This window comes from Acomys minous (genome assembly GCF_964271855.1).
Source record: "Acomys minous genome assembly, chromosome: 10".
In the NCBI taxonomy this organism is placed as follows: domain Eukaryota; kingdom Metazoa; phylum Chordata; class Mammalia; order Rodentia; family Muridae; genus Acomys; species Acomys minous.
This window is the reverse complement of record NC_140491.1, coordinates 13898745-13918270: the sequence shown is the minus strand read 5'-3', so window position 1 is coordinate 13918270 and position 19526 is coordinate 13898745. Positions and strand designations below refer to the sequence as shown.

The following is a 19526-nucleotide window of genomic DNA, read 5'->3' as shown; positions in this document are numbered from 1 at the left end:
ATTACCTCCCCCTGTAAATGTTCATAGGGTATCAAGTCTCTTCTTGGTAACCTGCTGTCCTTCCTCTGAGTGCCACCAGGATCTTAGCTGCAACCCAATAAATAGTGAAATCCAGCAAATCTGTGATCCAGCAATCAGGAAGCACCAACATGTACCATGCTGACTCTTCTGACCTTCGAAGAGCCCCTGCACAGGTCAAACACCGCTCATCTTTCAATCATTTTCCTTCAAACCACGTAGCCTTTAAAGTAACATCAAAATACAATTCACTCACTGTCAGATGTTAGGATTAATGATTCAGACTTTTCCTTTCTAAATCCACTCTGATTATTTTGTCTCTTTCAAAAAAAAATTGGGTTATTATATTTTTCTCTTCACTTAATTATCAATTGTTAATGCATAACATATATTTTAAAAATATGAGGTGATGTGTGTTTTGTCTGCATGTATTTCCATGCACCATATATTTTCAGTGCCAACAGAACCCAATGGTGACAACAGATGGATAGAATTAAAGTTCTATATGCTTATTAGTAACCATATGGATGCTGAGAATTTAAATCATGGCCCTACTAAAAGAGCTGATGATGCTCTTAATTGTCATTTCTATATATTTCTATATTCCCCCTTCTTTCTTTTCAAACCCTATCTCTATACATAAGAAAAAAAGATAAAGGAAAACAGAGACATCCCTGAGTCCAACCTCATTTTCTATCTGAATATGACCTAACCCTCTCCCAATGAGAAGAAACATCTATAGCCCAAGAAAGCAACCAAAAACCTAGCTAATTTCCCTTCAGGGAAATGGGGCTTTGATCTCTTAAGGTATCTTCTGGCTGATTTGGGGGGGGGGGGAAATACATTTGTAGGGGCCTAAATAAAATTGGGGAAGATGGTTAAACAAGCTAGGAATAGCATTTGTGATCCAGTTTCTAAATGTTGAGAAATTGCAGGCTAAATAGAAGTCCTGTGTGGAACAGTCTGAAATGCTGGACCAATTGTGACTGGAAGCTTTTTTTTGAAGCTGGCCTGTGCTGATGAAGAACAGCAACTGAAGTGCTGGAGCTGGAATCTGAACGACGCAGGATGTCAACGGCCAGCATGCTTAGAGGAATGAATTCTGTAAGGTCTGATCCAGCTTCAGTGTCTGGTTCTTTTGTCCCGAAAACGTATGATTTCTCAAAAGCATTACACAGTCCTAAAAGTGTAAATGTATGAGGTGTGCAGGATTACAGAACAATTAAGGCTGGTTCTCTGCTCTTTCTATGAGCAGACGAGAGGTACCTTTAAATCTTCACTAATTCCATAGGAAGAATGGCATCTAATAACAAGTCACAGGGACTTTGTAACCAACGAGAAGAATTGTCTATGCGTATACATTCGTGTCTCAGCCCGTCTCACAGCTGTCGGGCATGTTAATTAAGTGAGCCGAAGGGGGCTTTTGATTACCGCACTTTAATACTTTGATAGCTGGAACTTGGTAGTCAGCCTCAAGAGAAGGAAGTAAGGAGATAAGGGAGGTAGATTTAGGAATGTATTCTAACAATTTTTAACAAGGCAGGGGGAATCAGGGAGAAGGGGATGGTCTGGAAGATCCATGTTTGCCAGGCTAGGCTGGCTAATCTCCCTTCACATAGTACCTGCTATGTCTATCCTGACTTCAGCAGTCTTTGAGATCTAAGCAATAAGGTGCTGTTTAGGAATGGGAGTGCTGAATTATGGTTTCAATAGGGACCTTTTTGAGTACACATCTTAGTTCCTAAATAATGGACACAGACCTATTAGCAAACTTTAGGCTCCATAACTGGGCAGATATTCATTTATTCTAACCCAGTTATGCTAATCTGGCTATCTCCCAGCCACATGCCCTTTCTCTTGCCATCTCAGTCTTGCCCTGGCCTTCTGCTGTAATTCTCTGTCCTCATGTCTATCTCCTCCTGGTCTTCCTCATCTCTGATCCCTACCTGAGAACCCATGACTGAGAAAGGAAGTTCCACCTTCTGTCTCCTCTCCACAGTTACTGGCTAATCAGCTTCTTTACTAACCAATCAGAGATAATTGGAGGGTAAATTTTACACAAAATTGAGACAGGACAGTCTTTATTGAAATGATGATTCCAATGTCATAGAAATGAGCCTCTGAATACACAGTGTACAACCAACAAAGTAGATTGCCATTTAAACAAAGGAACAACAACAAAAAAAAACCTATAACCCCTCAAATATAGGTATACATTAACTTTAAACCCTTACAAGACAATCCAAAAGTCTTCAACCCCAGGAGAAACTTTTATCAAAGAAATACTTACACTGTGCTTTCATGATATGATATATCATGAAACCCGGAACCTGTAGTATACTATGTAGAAGCTTAACAGGTGAAAGAGTGTCCTTTGAACTGACTCAGTTGATCTAAATTGCATTCAGGCAGCTCTATAGCTTTCTGCTTCTTCCACACAGTTGGGCTGGTCTGAGAGGTTGTTGGGGCTGGCTTGCCTTTGTTGCTTGCTCTAGGGACAGAAGGCAGACCTAGCCAATTTGGTCATTTCCCAGGATTTCCTTATGCTATTTTGAGTTGTTTACCTTCTGCCTTAATGAGCTTGATAACAAGACAGAATGTGTCTATCTGTGAGAAAACTCCTAAACAACAGTGATTTCAACCCTACATAAGAACTACAGACAACTAAGCGATACTGAGAGGAAGATCACATCAATTGATTATCTAAAACCAAATGATCAGCTGTCAAGTATAAACTTATACAAATATGTGTACAAGTAGCATTGTATAGACCAATCAGTTTATATTTGTGTATTTAGGAATACTGTGTGTGTGTTTGTGTGTGTGTGTGTGAGTGTGTGTGAGTGTGTGTGGGTGGGTGTGTTTCTATGTGTGTGTGTTTGTGTGTAACACAATTAATTAAAAAAAGAGGACATCAATTTGAAAGTGAACAAAGAAAGGTATATGGGAGGATTTGGAGGGAGGGAAGGAGGGTAAAATGATATAATTATATTTAATCTCAAAAAAGAAAATAAGGAAAAAAGGAAATATTTCAATGACATGAAAGTCAATGTTAATTTTTGAAATACATCTGTCACCAGGGATGGGTGACCTAATTCAGATGATTTGTGGTTCAAGTTTTCATCTAAAATTCAAGGTTGACCTAAATCCAGTGTGAAGCCTCACAGTTAGCCTAATTTTACTTGTTACTTTTCTGTTCCTATGTGAATCTTTTTGTTTCTTGTTTCGGGTATTAACTTTCAAATCATTGGCCATTTAAAAACAACCAATTCAAAGATGATTCTACCAGACTTCAAACCAGGGAAGGCACTTACTTTGTTTTATTTTTGTCTTGTTTTTTATTTTGGCGGAGGTTTTGGGATACAACGAGTGCACATCTCTGTAATTATCTCTACCACTGAGTCAGATATCCAGGCCACATTCAAGGGTGTAATTTTGCATTAGAACAAGCAGGTTCATAAATTTTCCCCCTCCTTTGAAGCATGTTGTTATCCCATTATTCATATGAACAAAATTTAAGTGTTATATTAAATTTGTTATTGTGCTTTTTTTCCCCCAAAATATTTAGAAACTGGTTCCTAGTTTAGTATGGACTGATTTTGCCTTCAAATATTTATTTCCCAATTGGAAACTTGATTTCTCACTATTTAAGGGCAAGTTTCTGATCAATAAAATCACCCTCCCCCAATGACTGGTCTCTGAATCTATGTCTCATCAATAGACTGTTCTCTTGCTATTGCTCATGGTTTCTGTAAAGTTCCTCCAGTCATTATGAAAGGCCTTTACTTCGTTTTGTTTAATTTCCTTTGTTCTGCTTCAAAGTATAGTTTTAGTGAAACCTTGCTTGTTGTTTTTGTTTTTGTTTTGATTTTTATTTTTTATTCTTATTCTAAGCTGCATGACATTGAAGGGCTAATGCTCAATTATTCCTCATGTTAAAAGGATTCTTTGCTCATACTACATGTAAACTTACATTTAAGGAAAATTAATTAAATTAAATAAATGTACCTTTTATTTAATAAAAATAATATACATGGACATATATTTTCTACTAATACAATCATATTAAATATAGCATACAATCTACAGACTATATGTAATCAAAATGCATTATGTGGATTAATGAAACCATCAAGTAATAAATAAACCCTCAAATAAAATAATTAAAATTAAAAAAATGGTATCTTGCATGTCATGATGAAATCAAAACTCACAAAATATTTTGTTTGACAACACTAATAACTTCATAATGGTTGCCAAATTAAAGATGAAATTATATGTTTGAAAGCAAATCTCATGGGTTTTCTACCCTTCTCTCATATTCTTTTTCTTGTACTCAAAGGATGACTTTGTTCCCACTCATGTTTATTCAGCATTATTTTCTCTACCTTCCAATGTGCTTTTCATTGTGCATATTTTCTCAGTCTCTTTAACAAAGATGTTTAGGGCTTGCCATAAAATATGTCTCATATGAAATACTAACTCTTCAAATAAATAGTATGTCCCCATAGTGTTTCACTTCCCATACCAAAAAAAAAAAAAAAAAAAAAAAGGAGTATTCAAAGAAACAAGAGAAGTTTAGCATTTTCTAAATATGACACAACTAGATAATACATTACTGAACAAAATAAACTGATATTTGTGCTCTGTGGAATGCATCTTAGTAGAGCTCCTATGGAAGAGCATAAAAGTATGCCATATTGAAACAGAAAGAAGTGATGTTGCCTTGGTGTATATGGGTTATCTCTGAAGTCATACCATTATAGCTTAGTGTTTTTATGTCAAGTGTACACATTAGTTCCTGTTGTCAGACTCCACAGTATACTCCAATAAATTCAACATACCTGAAGTATATTAAAATTTACTCAACTAATTAAGAATTCACATTTAGGCTTTTCTATTTCTGTCAATAGCCCCTTCAGATCAGTTGAGTCCTCTTTAAAATATACATAATGTTGAGGGTTTTTTAAAAGAATATATTGCTTCTAATATCTATGAAAGACAAAATGAAAATAGAAGAAGACAGACAGGATATGTTTTCCCAATGCAATGAAATCTGATGACTCTTCAAATAAGTTGGTGAATAGGAGGACAGAGCACAAGACAGCAGCTCAATAAGAGTTTTGACCATATTTACAATATCTCAGGGGCATCCAGCATCATAAATTAATTTTACATTAAGGAGGAAAAGTAGACCATTATCCTTGGTCATCATTGACCTGTGACTACTTGCAAAGGTAATAAGTACAGTTTTCATGTTGTAGAATATTTAAAGATTTAGTATTTGAAGGCCACTTACTCACTACACATACCTTGCGGGTGATTGCAATGTTCTTTCTCACAGAAATATTGTATGTACACCTTAAGTAAAGTACACTTCTGTCACATTTGCTTCGTGTCTCAGAACTCTTGGACTTGCATTTTAAAGTTATGTTCCCAGAACTAAAGCTGACTGTGTTTATATGGGGTGCAACAAAATATAACTTAACATCATTTAGTCACTGACAAAATATTTTTATTTTTACATATTTATTCTTAAATTTTATTTTGAAGAATTATCTGTGTGTGTGCGCGTCTTTGCTAAGAACTTACTCTAGTTTGCTGTCAGAGCAGCAAGTGTACTTTGCAATGCCTCACATTTCTAGCCTGGTTCATTTTAACTTCTTGTTCTTTTACTTTTGTTTTGTTATAGTCCCTCAATACCAGTGTATGTTCATTCATATTATCATCACTTTAATATTTTCCTCATAATAATGTAGGGGGTAATCACTTTTATAAAGGGCCTCATTGTCACTTAGTGACTGTAATCTTATAGTTGGTCTTGACAATATGGAAACTCCATTCTCAGAGCCCATTCATCTCTTTGACTGTTACTAAAGTAAACATTTTATCAATTTATTCTACAAAATTTTGTAGTTTAGTCATTAATTCAACATTTATGAAAATTTCCATGTTACTGATGAACTATTGCATCTTTGCGTTATTGACAAAGTCATGTGGGATGTTTGGAATTAGGATGGCCCCTATAGGCTCATCTGTTTGAATCCCTGGTTCCCAGTTAGTGGAACTTTTGTGAAGGATTAAGAGGCATCAATGGAGGAGGTATATCTCCACTGACAGGCTTTGAGGCTTTACAAGCCGATGCTATTCCCACTTAACTCTCTAACTCCTGTTTGTGTATCAGGAATGTAAACTCTCATCTACTGTAGCTGCTCTTAGCCAACCTGCAGATTGCTATGCTCTCCACCATAACGGTCAGGGGTTCACCCTCTGAAACTGTAAGCCCACATTTAATGTCCTGCTTTCTAAGTTACTTTGGCCATGCTCCTTGATCACAGCAACAGAAAGTAACTAAGACACTGTACCTTCCCAGTCAGAACCCCAGTCTCATTCTTTTTTCTTTAATAATGTAACACAAAAGGGAACACCCAGCTGTAAAATTTAGTCTTTTATTCTTTTACTTATCTCACATGGTACAAGGGAGACAAATCCTTCAGAGGGGGGCAAAAACTAAATATGCTCATTCCAGAACCTTACTTACTAGATAAAATTTTGCCAGTCTTGAGTATGTTGAAATCAGCATTAGGCTTCTGGAGGCCGTTGCAAGCTTGTCATAGATATGTCAAATATAAAGCAAATGTTAAAATCCCTCACCATCTTACCAGTATCATCTCCATTTGTAAAAAAAAAAAAAATCTGAAATCCATAAAACAGTTTGATGTTAAAAGATTGAGCTGTCAACATTTTACAGATAAATACATATATTGTACAATTATTTTATTTCAGACATGACATGAATCTACTTTCTAAATAAACCCATCAAATTACTAGCATTATTCTTGCCCAGCAAGCCCATCAATACCTTCCTGTATGACTTTTTGTTGTAGCTTCTATTGTGAAATAGATACATGTTTTTCCTGGGCAGTAATGTCTGTACTTATATTGAAGGTCTGAACAATAGTTTTGTAAAATAATGATTCTAAAGGTTTGAAAGTAACACTTAACTACTTGGTGTGCTGTATCTTACAACAAAAACATATTGATTTTAACTAGAGGGTAAAGTCTCCCTGGTGAATGAAGTCTTCCAAAATAGTTGACAGAAGTATGAGGCATTTATCAATAGTCACTCAAATACAATTATTCTTCATCTATAAAACTTTCAAAATTACTGTACATTAAGAAAAATAACAAATGCAACACATTCTTATGTATAAATTACTCTTAGAATATTTTTGTATTCTACTTAGTTTATCATCTATTTACATTATAGTGTTAAAAGTGACACCATTAAAAAACTAAACATAAATACATTTTCTAAAATCTTAAGACTACTTTCATAAATGTTTAACCAAAGCAAAGGTAAAAAGTGCTGAGTTATTTTTAAATGTAAACATTTCTTTAGTGATTTGTGCAAAAGGTCAACACTTTTCCTACTTTGGGAAATGATAAAATTATTTCTATGACAGTTCTCTGTAGTCAATACTATTATATTATAACTTAATTTAAATTATTTTATTAATTTTTGTATTTGGGCCATTGTGTTTGCTACGGAGGCTCTAAAGTTAAATTAATATCAGTCCATTTTTATAAAAAATGCACAGACAACTTCAGGAAGACATATTGGTAGGAGAATAACTTTCTAAAGAAATTGATAATTACACAAATCAATAATGCTTGAAATAGAGAGGTACTTTAAAGCACTTGGTTTGAATATTTATACTTCTTAATTGAATTATTGACACTTAAGATTAATATGATTTCTAATTAGATAAGGATCATCGTGTGGGGAAATTGTTTTCCAGTGGATGTTTATAAATCACAGCTCTTGTGAGATTCTGGATCAAGTATTCATATTGTATGAAAACAATACTAAATATCAATTTAAGTAACACTAATTTATGGACATTACCATAGTTGCTGCACTGGAACAAACATAGAGTGTTTAGTTCAGGTTTGGCAAATAGCAACTGCATTTCCTAGAATAATAATCTAGTCTAAAAGTTTCTATCTTTGTTTTCATTCAAGACAGGAATCACTAATATAGATTGGAGATGAACATTCCTTTTCTTAAGTCCAGAATGTAAGGATATTTTCATGAGATTGTATAATTGGAGAGAAGTTTGTTTGTACTTTGTGACTTTTTTTCATAAAAGTACAGCAATACTTCCTTAACGTAATTATTTGTGTTTGTGGCAGTCCAGGACTTACTTTGTAGACCAGGTTGGCGTTGAACTCAAAGAGATCCATCTGCCTCTGCCTCCCGAGTGCTGGGATTAAAGGCCTGAGCCACCACACCCGGCTTCATAATGAACATTTTTATACATACATACATATATATATATATAATAAAATACTAAAAATGTTATGTAACAATTTCTTCTCCCCTCACACCTTCTCCTTCTTAGTTTCCCCTCCTCTTTGTCCTCCACCACCTCCTGTTCACTCTCCTCTTTCTTTTCTGTAAACAAGGTCTCCCTATTTTACCCAAAGTGGCTACAAACATCTTGTCTTCCCCCTTATCCTAACAAATACTGTGATTCTAACTATGCTAAAACATAGTGACCTTCGTACATAAAATGTTTTACTAGCTAGTACCATTCAAGCATTTTCTAAATGTGGCATAAATACTTCAGGTATTTTTTTCAATAATATATAAACACATGAGAATAGTGGGGCAGTTTGAATAGGTATGGCCCCCGTAGGTTTCAATACGTAGCCACGGAGAGTGGCAGTATTAGGAGCTGTGGCCTTGTTGGAGTAGGTGTGGCCTGTCACCATGAAAGTAGGCTTTGAGGTCATAAATGCTTAACCTATCCCAGTGCGGCACACAGTCTTCTGCTGCTCTGTGGGTCAAGATGTAGAAATCTCAGCTCCTTCTCCAGCCCCATGTCTGCTTAGATGCTGCCGTGCCTCCCACAGTGATGATAATGGATTAAACCTCTGAAACTGTAAGCTAGCTTCAATTAAACATTTTCCTTTATATGAATTGCCTTGGTCATGATATTTCTTCACAGCACTAAAACCCTAACTAAGACAGACATTAGCAGCAGAGACTGGAGTATTGCGGTGAATGGCCCAACCATGCTTTTGGTTGGAGGAGTGTGGATTTGGGAACTTTGGATTAGGAAAGCAGTGGAATGCTTTAAATGCACCTAGTGGGCTGTCCTCGTAGAATCATAGGAGACCATGGTATTGAGGATAGTTTGAACTGCGGGGGCTTGACTCAAGAGATTTCAGAGAAGAACTTTAGTTATGTTGCCTAGAGATTATTTTTGTGATGTTATATTGAAGAATATCATTGCTTCTTTTGCCACTGTCTGAAGACTCTGCCTGAAGCTAAAGCAAAGAAATCCAGATTAATTGCCTTGGCAAAGGAGATCTCAAAACAGCCTAGTATGGACCTTGTCTTGTGGATACTAGTGTTCACTCTTATAAAGAGCATTTTGACGAAAAGAGGCAAGCTAGACAAGGAAAAATACAAAATGTATTTTCTCCTGTTGTGAAAGGGAATTAAAGAATAGTTTAGGTCCAGGAGTGGTAACACACACCTTTAATCTTAGGACTCAGAAGCATCAGATCTCTGATTTCAAGGTCAGCATGTTCTACAGGAGGACTTCCAGGACAGCCAATCTCAGGTAGTAGAGGAAACCATTCAAAACAGAAAGGCGGTAATGATGTAACTGAAAGAGTATCCGTGTTCCTGCCCCAGAAAGCAGCAATGCTTGGCAGTTTAGGCCATATGCTTTTGGCTTTAGATTCCAGGATAGAAAAGGGGCTTATAAAGTCTCCATTTGAAACTAAGGAAAGCCACCTAGGCCAGGACTGTATGGCATGAGTGTCCCTACAGGGACATCAAGAGAAGCCATTGTGAAGCCTGTATTGCTTTGGAAGCCCTCAAGATATTGGATATGCCAGAGCCTGCAAGGTAAGCTGCTAAGTAGTGGGAATGGCACCAGATCCAGAGAAAGAAGTGACCTGTGGTCACCAAAGCTAAAGACAAGTTTTAAAATTTTCTTTATTTTTGGAAGTACTCTGCATGAATAGAATAAATTATAACTATATTTTCCTCCCATTAACCCTCTCCAACTCTGCAAATCTCTCTCACACGCACCTTCATTACAATTCTACGTTTTCTTTTGTCTTAATAACATACTGAGTGTTGTTAGTACTGCCCATATGTTTATGCTGTGGGACCAGCCACTGGACTGTGGAAATGCCAGGTCCTCACTCACCTTTCTTTCCCCAGAAATGCCATTTTTTAATCCAGCAGCTCCTCAGTATGTGGTATATGGCTTGAATGCCATATCAAGCATCTATTCTGGGATATATGGCTAGCTTGATCTTGGGCAGGTAATAGGATACTCTGAATTCATGTGTATGTTTCCTATATTTGTGTTCAGAGGACATTTTACAGCACTCTTCCATTTCTACTGGATATTACAGATTTAGTTGTTTTATTTAAATTATGTATAACTATGACATTAAGGACTTAGTTTTCTCTTGTGTGCATTCATAGTCATCATTCTGAGTGATCACAACATGTTTCTTCACAAGAGCATTTTGAGATTTAGAAACTGAGAAACGAATGTCTTACATTACAGAGCCCCAAGGCCTGTGTCTGTTCTAAGTAATAGATAACTATTGAATGCTTACACGCTTAAATATATTGAAATTTTGCTGCCAAACTTATACCTCTATGATAAGCTAAGACATATGAGAGAATTTTAAAATATGCTCTTAAATTTTGTGATAATTTTAAACGAGACAGGACCAAACTTTAATTCTAGACCTAGGAAAACAAAATATTACCTTAAATGTATAAAATTATCTTCGAAGTGGGACCTTAAAAATAAAAGTAAATTTCTTCAGATTTTAAAGTTCTGTTAGTTTTTATTCTTTATGTGAACATTTATAAGCCTTCCAAAGTGGCTAGTAAAAGCAAAATTGAGCAATATATACGTATTCACCAAGCATTTAGTTATTTATATTGAAGCCCAGATGTAAAATATCAGTTTATCAAGTAAATAAACAAAGGAAAAAGAACAAATATGTGGAGTTATTTCAATCTCACAACATTTATACCTTCATTATAAAAATAGGTAAAACATTAATTTAATTTATAACATAGTAGAATTGAGCACCTATGCCTTCAGAGTCTTTTTTTGTGGTTCCAGCTATATACTGAATGCTGTTACATTGCTACTGACCTGGACTACACATTCACACCAACATTGGTTATATTTGTTCTATAAACATTAAACAGATTGTTTTGTCATTATCTTCAAACAATTACTTACATTTCATTTTCTTTATATTAGATATTGCAGGTAACAAAGACAATTTAAAGTGCACCGGAGGGTTTATGGAGGTAATTTGAAAATATTGTTCCATTTTATGCACAGAATGTGAGCATTTATAGATTTTGGTATCCCTGGGGAGTTGTGGGAGTAGTTGCTTTAAGATGCCAAAGAATGATTTTATTGTTTGTTAGCATTATTAATATGAACAAGAAACTGATATCCCACATGTTCAAAATACAGCGTTTTCACACCATACAGGTCAGTTGTACAATTAAATATAAATTACATCTGAGTAAACAGGAAGTGCAAGTTAGCAGCTTCCAAAATGAGAAAATGACAGAGACAGCTTGATACCTAGACATTCACCCCAAACTCTCTATAACATTGGAGCATTGTCTCCAGCCTTCTGGTCTATTATATCTGGCATATTTGTGAAGCAGAAAATATTGAGGACTTACCTACACTGTCTTGCCAGAGTTTGGCCATTGACTCAGCCTGTGTCCAAGTTTTCCCACGTTTAGACAGAATTCTGTTTGTAACAAAAAATGAAGGTATTTTGCCCAGTGACTGGTTTGTCACATTTGAAGCTTTCACCATAAAGATCTTCTTTGATGTTTACCATCTTTGAGAAAGGCTGGGTGTTGCCAGGAGTTAATCTGTCTTACTGTCAAAAGATTCTTACAATCATTAAAAATAAATCTTTAAATACCATATTCAGGGTAAGCAAGTCTCAATAGTTCCTGGCCTGTGAATAAGTCTAGCAGATATACTGGGCCAGGAAGCTGAAGATGAGGCTCCAATTTTAGGGAGTGTTGGGTGTCAGGCAGTAAACCGTCTAAGTCAATTTGTACATATTGGAAGTTGCTAATTCACACTGCTGGTTCACTAAGGTTTTTAAGTTTTTTTTTTCCTTCTCAAGATTAAGAGGGGCATTGAAGGCCAGATATTACACTTCTGTAATCAAGTTTAGTTGGATATGGATAAGATCTTTTTAGATCAAGATAAAGAAGTTATTAGAATTGAGATAGTATAGATATTTAATTTCATTCAGAAATTTAGACCCAACAAGACAGGAAAGACATTTACTTCAATCTGGATAAATACAAATAGCCAAACCACTATGAATGTAACATTTATAAAACTCATGATTGTCACATGGTTCTCCTGCTATACGTAGTTTGTTTTATACATGTATAATAAAATAAAGGTATTTTAAGAATAGCATATTCTGTAGGTCTTTGAGGTTTTTGGAGACCTTATCTATTTTACCTTGTCTATTGAATCATATCTATCTGTTAAACCTAGGTGTGTATACTTAGGATGAAACTAGACCAGTAAATAGACAAGGCCATGAATCATTTAACTAACAATTAACTTGTATTACTTAATTATCCTAAACAGCCTGCAATAGCACCTTCAAAGTATTGGAAGTAAAATTGTATTATAATTGAGTTGTATGGGTACACTACCACCCCTTAAAGTAGCAATATATTTAATATGTGTGAAGAATAATCTTGAATTTGAATTCTATACCAATTTATCAAAATTGAACTTATTTTGCATCAATATACAAAACTGTATACTAATGAATTAAAAATAACCTTATTTGTAAATATCAATTAAAGTCTTTCTTAAGTTGAGGAATAGGTAGGTTCAATAATCTGCTTTTTGTCATGTCATTCCTATAAGTTTCTATATTCCTCCTTCTTTCTTTTTGACTCCTATATCCAAACCTAAGAAAGAAAGCTTAAAGGAAAAGAGAGAAATCTTTAATTAAAACCTTGTTTTCTCTCTGAATGAGATCAATAATAACTTATAACCAACTCCCAATGAAAATAAATATCCATATCCCAAGAAAACAATCACAACCCTACCCAACCCCCCATAAGTGAAATGGAGCATCATTCTCTTTTTACAGCTTCTTGTGGATGTCTTGGGATTAAAATTATCTTTGTAGGGGACCAAATGCAATTGGGATAAATAATTAAGCAACATAGGAATAGCATCTGTTGTCCAGTTTCTAAATGTTGAGAAATTCCATGCTTAATAGAAGTCCTGTGTGGGACAGTCTGAAATTACTGAACTAATAAGATTTCTTTGAAGCTGCCCTGGGAGTGGTGCTCTTCTGATGAGGAACAGCAACCAAATCACTTGGGGCAGAAACATGAAGGATGCAGGATGTTAGCATCCAGCATGTTGAGAGGAATGGATCCTGTCAGGTCGGATCCAGCATCAGTGTCAGATTATTTTGTTCTGAAAATATAATTTCTCACAATTATTATACAGCCTTAACATTAAAAAAGAATGAGGTGTGAAAGATGCACAGAACAGTTAAGGCTAGTTCTTTGCTCTTTGTATGAGCAGAAAAAAAGACGTCTGTAAATGTTCATTCATACCATGTGAAGAATGACATCTAAAAATAAGTGACAGGGATTCTGTAACCAGCAAGAAACATTATGTAAACATAGACATTCATGTCTCGGGCAATCTCAAAGCTGTTTCCATGTATTGGCAATAGCAATATAATTTACCTGTTGTTCTGCAGTTTGAGTCCATATAAGTATAGACTGACTTGAGTTAGGAGTCTCTCTTTAATCTAGGTCTGTTTCATTTTGACCTTCTGCTTATAAATATGTATTTTATTTATTATAACCTATTCACACCGTATCTGGACTGCCATCCTTTTGTTCCTATCCTCATCCTCCTCCCCACCTCTGCAGATCGCCCTCCCCCAGACCTCCAAAAGGGGTTAGAGTTACACCAGGATACTTTATATAATTTGTGGCTATTGAGAAGGCTATAGTTTCTCTGATTTATTTCTCATTCCATTTGTCATTTGTATACAAGAGGGATACTGATTTCTTTGAGTTGGTTTTGTATCTAGCCACTTTGCTGATAGTGTTTATCAACTATAGGAGAACCTTGGTAGAATTTTTTGGTGTCACTAATGTATATCATATCTTCTGCAAATAGTGCTAATTTGACTTCTTCCTTTCCAACTTGTACCCCCTTGATCTCCTTTAGTTGTCTTATTACTCTACCTAGGACTTCAAGTACTATATTGAAGAGCTATGGAGATAGTGCGCAACCTTGTCTTGTAGCTGATTTCACTGGAATTGATTAAGTTTCTTACCATTTAGTTTGATGTTGGCAATTGGCTTACTGTATCTTGCCTTTTGTTTATCTATGTACCTTTTATTCCTAATTACTCCAAGACTTTAAACATGAATGGGTGTTGGAATTGTCAAATACCCTTTCCAGCACCTAAGAAGATTATCATGTGGGTTTTTTCTTTCAGTTTCTTTATATGCTTATGTACATTGATGGATTTAAATATACTGAAGCACCCCTGCATGCCTGGTATGAATCTTACTTGGTCATGGTGTATGATATTTTTGATGTTTTCTTGTATTCAGTTTGCAAGTATTTTATTGAATTTTTTGCATCTATGTTCATAAGAAAATTGGCCTGAAATTCTCTTTCTTTGTTGAGTCTTTTTGTGGCTTAGGTATTGAGGTTACTACAGCCTCATATAATGAGTTTGATAATGTTCCTTCTAATTCTATTTTGTGGAATTGTTTGGAAAGAATTGGTATTAAGTTTTCTTTGAAGGTCTGCTTCGAATCTGCACTGAATCCATCTGGCCCTAGTCTTTTGTTGGTTGGGAGACTTTTGATGACTGCTTCTATTTCCTTAGGCAATATAGAACTATTTAATTTGGCCACCTGATCTGACTCAATTTTGGTAGTTGGTAGCTATCACGAAAATCGTCTATTTCATTTAGATTTTCAACTTTTGTAGCACGTAGGGAAGTTTTCTTCTATTATTTTGTTGAAAATATTTTCTGGGCCTTGAAGCTAGGAGTCTTTTTCTTCTATCTGTATGATGCCTAGGTTTGTTTTTTTCATAGTGTCCCAAATTTCTTGTATGTTCTGTGTCAGGATCTTCTTATTTTATTTTTTTATTTATTAGTTTTTGGTTTTTTGAGACATGGTTTCTCTGTGTAGCCTAGACTGCCCTGGGTTCACTTTGTAGACCAGGCTGGCCTTGAACTCACAGCGATTCACCTGCCTCTGCCTCCCGAGTGCTGGGATTAAAGGCGTGCGCCACCATGCCCAGCTTAGGATCTTTTTTAGATTTAACATTTTCTTTGACTGTTGTGTCAATTTTTCAAGTCATATCTTGTATCCCTGATACTCTTTCTTCCATCTCTTGAATTCTGTTGGCAATGCTTGTGTCTGTAGATCTTGTGCAAAATTATCTCAATTATCTCAGATTGTGTTTTTTCATTGCTTCTATTCTTTGTTTTTTATTCATTCTATATCTTTTATTCATTTCCTTCTCTTGTTTGATTGTAGTTTCCTGTCTTTCACCTATTTCTCTAAGTGTTTTGTTCAATTCTTTCATCTCTTTGTGTATTGTTCAAGTTTCAGGGTTTCATTTTCCTCCTTTAAGTCGTCTATCATTGTCATAACCTCAGATTTGAAATCTTTCTCTTGTGCTTCAGATATGACAGTATCTCCTGGGCTTACTGAGGTGGGACTGCTAGTTTCTGGTGTTGTCAAATGGCCCTGGGAATTGTTGCTTGTGTTCTTTTGCTGACCTTTTCTCACTGCAATGTCTCTGATGTTAGCAGGTTTGGTGATCTCTGATGGTCTGTGAGTTTAGGGGTAGGTATAGACAATGGAGCTTTGGTTGTACCCAAGTAGTCTCCTCTGGGTTCACTCTCTGCTATCTTGCTGTTTCTGACTCAGGAGGGTCTGGATGCTGAGGAGAGGCAGAGAGATATTTAGGTTGAAATCTGTGCCCAAAGGACCTCTGTGGGTTGAAAGATAATGGGACTTTGGTCTTCTACCCAAGTCCCTTCCTCTGTGGTCACTCTCTGCTTTCTAGCTGTTTCTGCTCTAGGAGGGTAGGCAGAAAGATATCTGAGCAGGGAGCAATTTTAGTGGCCTGGCCAGCCTCTTCCCAGAGCAGAACAATAAGAATATGGACTAGTACTCTATTCCCCAATTCACCTCCTCTGGGCTCTGTCTGTGTATGTTCTGATGTTTCTGACTTAGGTGGGTCTAGCTGATAGCAAGCAGGCATAAAGATATTAAAGCAGAGAGCTACTCAGGAGGACCTGCCAGCTTACTTGGGAAGAATACAGTGGACCTTGGTGTTTTGTAGTCTCCAGAGTTTGGTACTGGGTGCTTTCAAGGTTGTAGATAGACATATGGAACTACCCAACCACATACAGCGACCCAGGGACTTTTCTGTGAATTATCCAGGTGGTCCAGGGTTTGGACCCACCCATGAGCAACACATTGTGGATGCCTCTCACCTGGGAAATACCAGCCCTGGTGTTTTTTAGTTCCCAGTTTGTTCCTTAGGTCACTGTGCAGTCACAGCTGCCCTGGTAATAAGACACAATGTGAGATCAGTACTATCATCTTGGAATCCCTCTGAGAAATACTTAAAAATGCATAAAACTAAGAAATATATTTGTATGCTTTTTAATTTATTTTCAAAATTAAACTTCTAGTAAATCTAAGAGAATCTCATACATTTTATTTTTATTGTAGTTATCCTTCCCACAACTTCTTCCAGATCTACTCTCCATTCCATATATGGACTCAACTTTGTGTCTTCATTTTAATTATTTAAAAATAAATAAATCCAATCCTGTTACTGGAGTCCAATTCATTGGAGTGTGTTACACCTACCAAGGTATAGATGCTAAATGAAAGCTCTCTCCCGCTCAGAGAATCTATCCATCTGTCATCAACAGCTCCTTAATTAGTGTTGAGACCTCACAACTATGTCCAGGTTATCCTAGGATTTTGTCTTTCGTGAGTTTGCAAAGGTCTTCTACATGTTATCACAGTCACTGAGAGCTCATGCCGGTAACTGTTCTGTTAGTATTATTAAAAACAAACGAGCCAACAAACAAAAATAAAACCACTGATTGTATCCACTGCCTTGGGCTCCTGTAGTCAATGTTTCTATCCAATGGAATCCCTGAGCCTTGGCTGGAGGGCTGTGATGTAGATTTCCCATGGAGATCTGAGACCTAACAGTCTCTTTGTCTCTTTGAAACTATACAGTCCTTTAGTCTCTTCACTTGACTGGTAGCTCTCTGTGTTAATTACCACCTACTGTGAAAAGAGACTTTTCTTATGGGTATTAAGAGACCCACTCACATATGATTAGGTATAGTGATTAATCAATAGGAGTCAAGGGGTTGGGGTTGAGACAGAGTTTCCCTGTGTAATTTTGACTATTCTGGAAATCACTCTGTACAACGGGCTGGCATCAAACTCACAGAGACCCACCTGCTTCTGCACCCCAAGTGCTCAAATTAAAGGTGTGTGCCACCACTTCCAGGCAGTAGTAGTCACTTTATTTATATATGTTAAATAGAGTAATGGCAGTAGGTATATTAAAGGAAGCTCTCAGGTCCACAGATTTGAGTAAACATGTCCAAGTTTAGCCTGGAGCTTATCAGATCTACTGAACAGGTCAAAAGGCTGAGGAGAAAGGGGTTCAACTGGTAGAGAAAAAGTATGACTGACCTTTGTCAAAGGTTGCTAAGTCATTGTTTCAGCACTGAGAGGTGGATATTTATTTGTCACTCTTATCCCTATTGTCTGCCTTGCAGAGATTTGTCTAACTACTGGTCCTTCATATTAATATACCTTACACACAAGCACATATATTCTTACATGCAAGGCACAGCTCTCCTGCTCAGGCAAGTTCAATCATAGTTACGTTTGTCCCATGATACGAATGAAATGCTTACACCTGAATCTTGTTGATAATCCTTAGTTTCTAAATTTCAAGATCATTTCTTTCTCCTATTGATTTTTTAGAGTTGAGATAGTTTATAATAATCAACTTTATCTATGACTTTCAGAATTCTATGGCTTCAAAAAGGTCAAAATAGGCTAACATTCACTTATTAGGACAAATAAATCCAAACTTCTCAAATGTTTTTTCTCAAATAACATCAATTCTGAAACACTGTGTGCTTTGTTTCTTCAAGGGTAATTATGCCTTTAAGTGGCTCTTTGACAACCAGTATTGTACAGCGTTGTGCAGACATGTCAAGAATTACACACAAATGACTCTGGTTTAGAAGTATTAACAATTATTACTCAGCTTTAGTCTGAAGAAGCTACAATTATTGAAATATAATTTCATTGTGTCATTTAGCTTTAATTTTGTTTTAAGTATATTTAACACATTTATTTGTATACTCTGCTAGGTTAGAATTTTCCTGTACTATAAGGCAACATTTTCTTGTTCTATCATCATCATTCATGATCATCATCATCATCATCATCATCACTTCTAAGAGTCAAATAACGAATTTTGGGAACATGTACATTAGTATAAATCATGTATACACACAATATATTATATAAGTTATACACATAATTGCAATTAAGTTAGAGCAGCAAATTAACACAGCACTTCATCACTACTCTCTACTTGGAGTCTTATCTAGTTGGAGAAAGTCCTCTTCAGTCTTTATGGCCCCTGGTAGTAGAAATCTCTTCTAGAGTCCCCCTCAAATTCTCCCAGGAGCCTACCCGAACTTAGGTCTCTAGTTTTCCACAGAGATTCCCCTGCTTACAGTTTTTCTTTTCTCTGCAGGCCTTATGCCTTCCCATCCCCTTTCTCCCAAGGTCTGATATCCACTCTCAAAAGGATTATAACCATAGTACCTCACCTGTTACTCTCAAGGGCATCACGTTATGACAAACTGGAATCTTCTTCATAGTATTAGGTTAATTAATATCTATCCCCAATCCTGATGTGATCTTCCATCCACAGCACCTGCATTTAATCTGTGGGCATTAATGAAATACCTGAAAGAAGCAAATTAAGGAACAAAGTGTTCCCCCAGTCTTATAACTTCCAGGGATACCTTACATCATAGAGATGGTTTGTTCACAGGAAAAGGAAATACCCTATCACACTATAGTGTTGGTCAGGAATTGGAGAATGATGAAAGCTAGTGTTCAGCTTGCTTTTACATTGTATTCAGATGCTCACAGTTAAGGTAGGTCTTCTTGATCCCTTATAGACAAGACTTATGCTTTTCTTCTTTATAATTCTGACAAGATAACACAATTAAGTAATCACAGCATGCTGCTCTTAAGCATACATACTTTCTAGCATTAAATTAAATGAGAGAATTAAAATGTAGGCAGTGAACTT

At 36.1% G+C, this 19526-nt stretch overlaps 1 long non-coding RNA gene across 1 annotated transcript in view; it reads left to right on the top strand.

The window, feature by feature from the left end:
- The first annotated feature begins 8868 nt into the window (after positions 1 to 8868).
- The window catches only part of LOC311606666, a 58897-nt gene continuing 48239 nt past the window's right edge, over positions 8869 to 19526 (top strand). Inside the window, exon 1 of the long non-coding RNA XR_014782394.1 lies at positions 8869 to 8966. This is a non-coding gene — a long non-coding RNA (uncharacterized lncRNA). The remainder of the gene's footprint in view (positions 8967 to 19526) is intronic.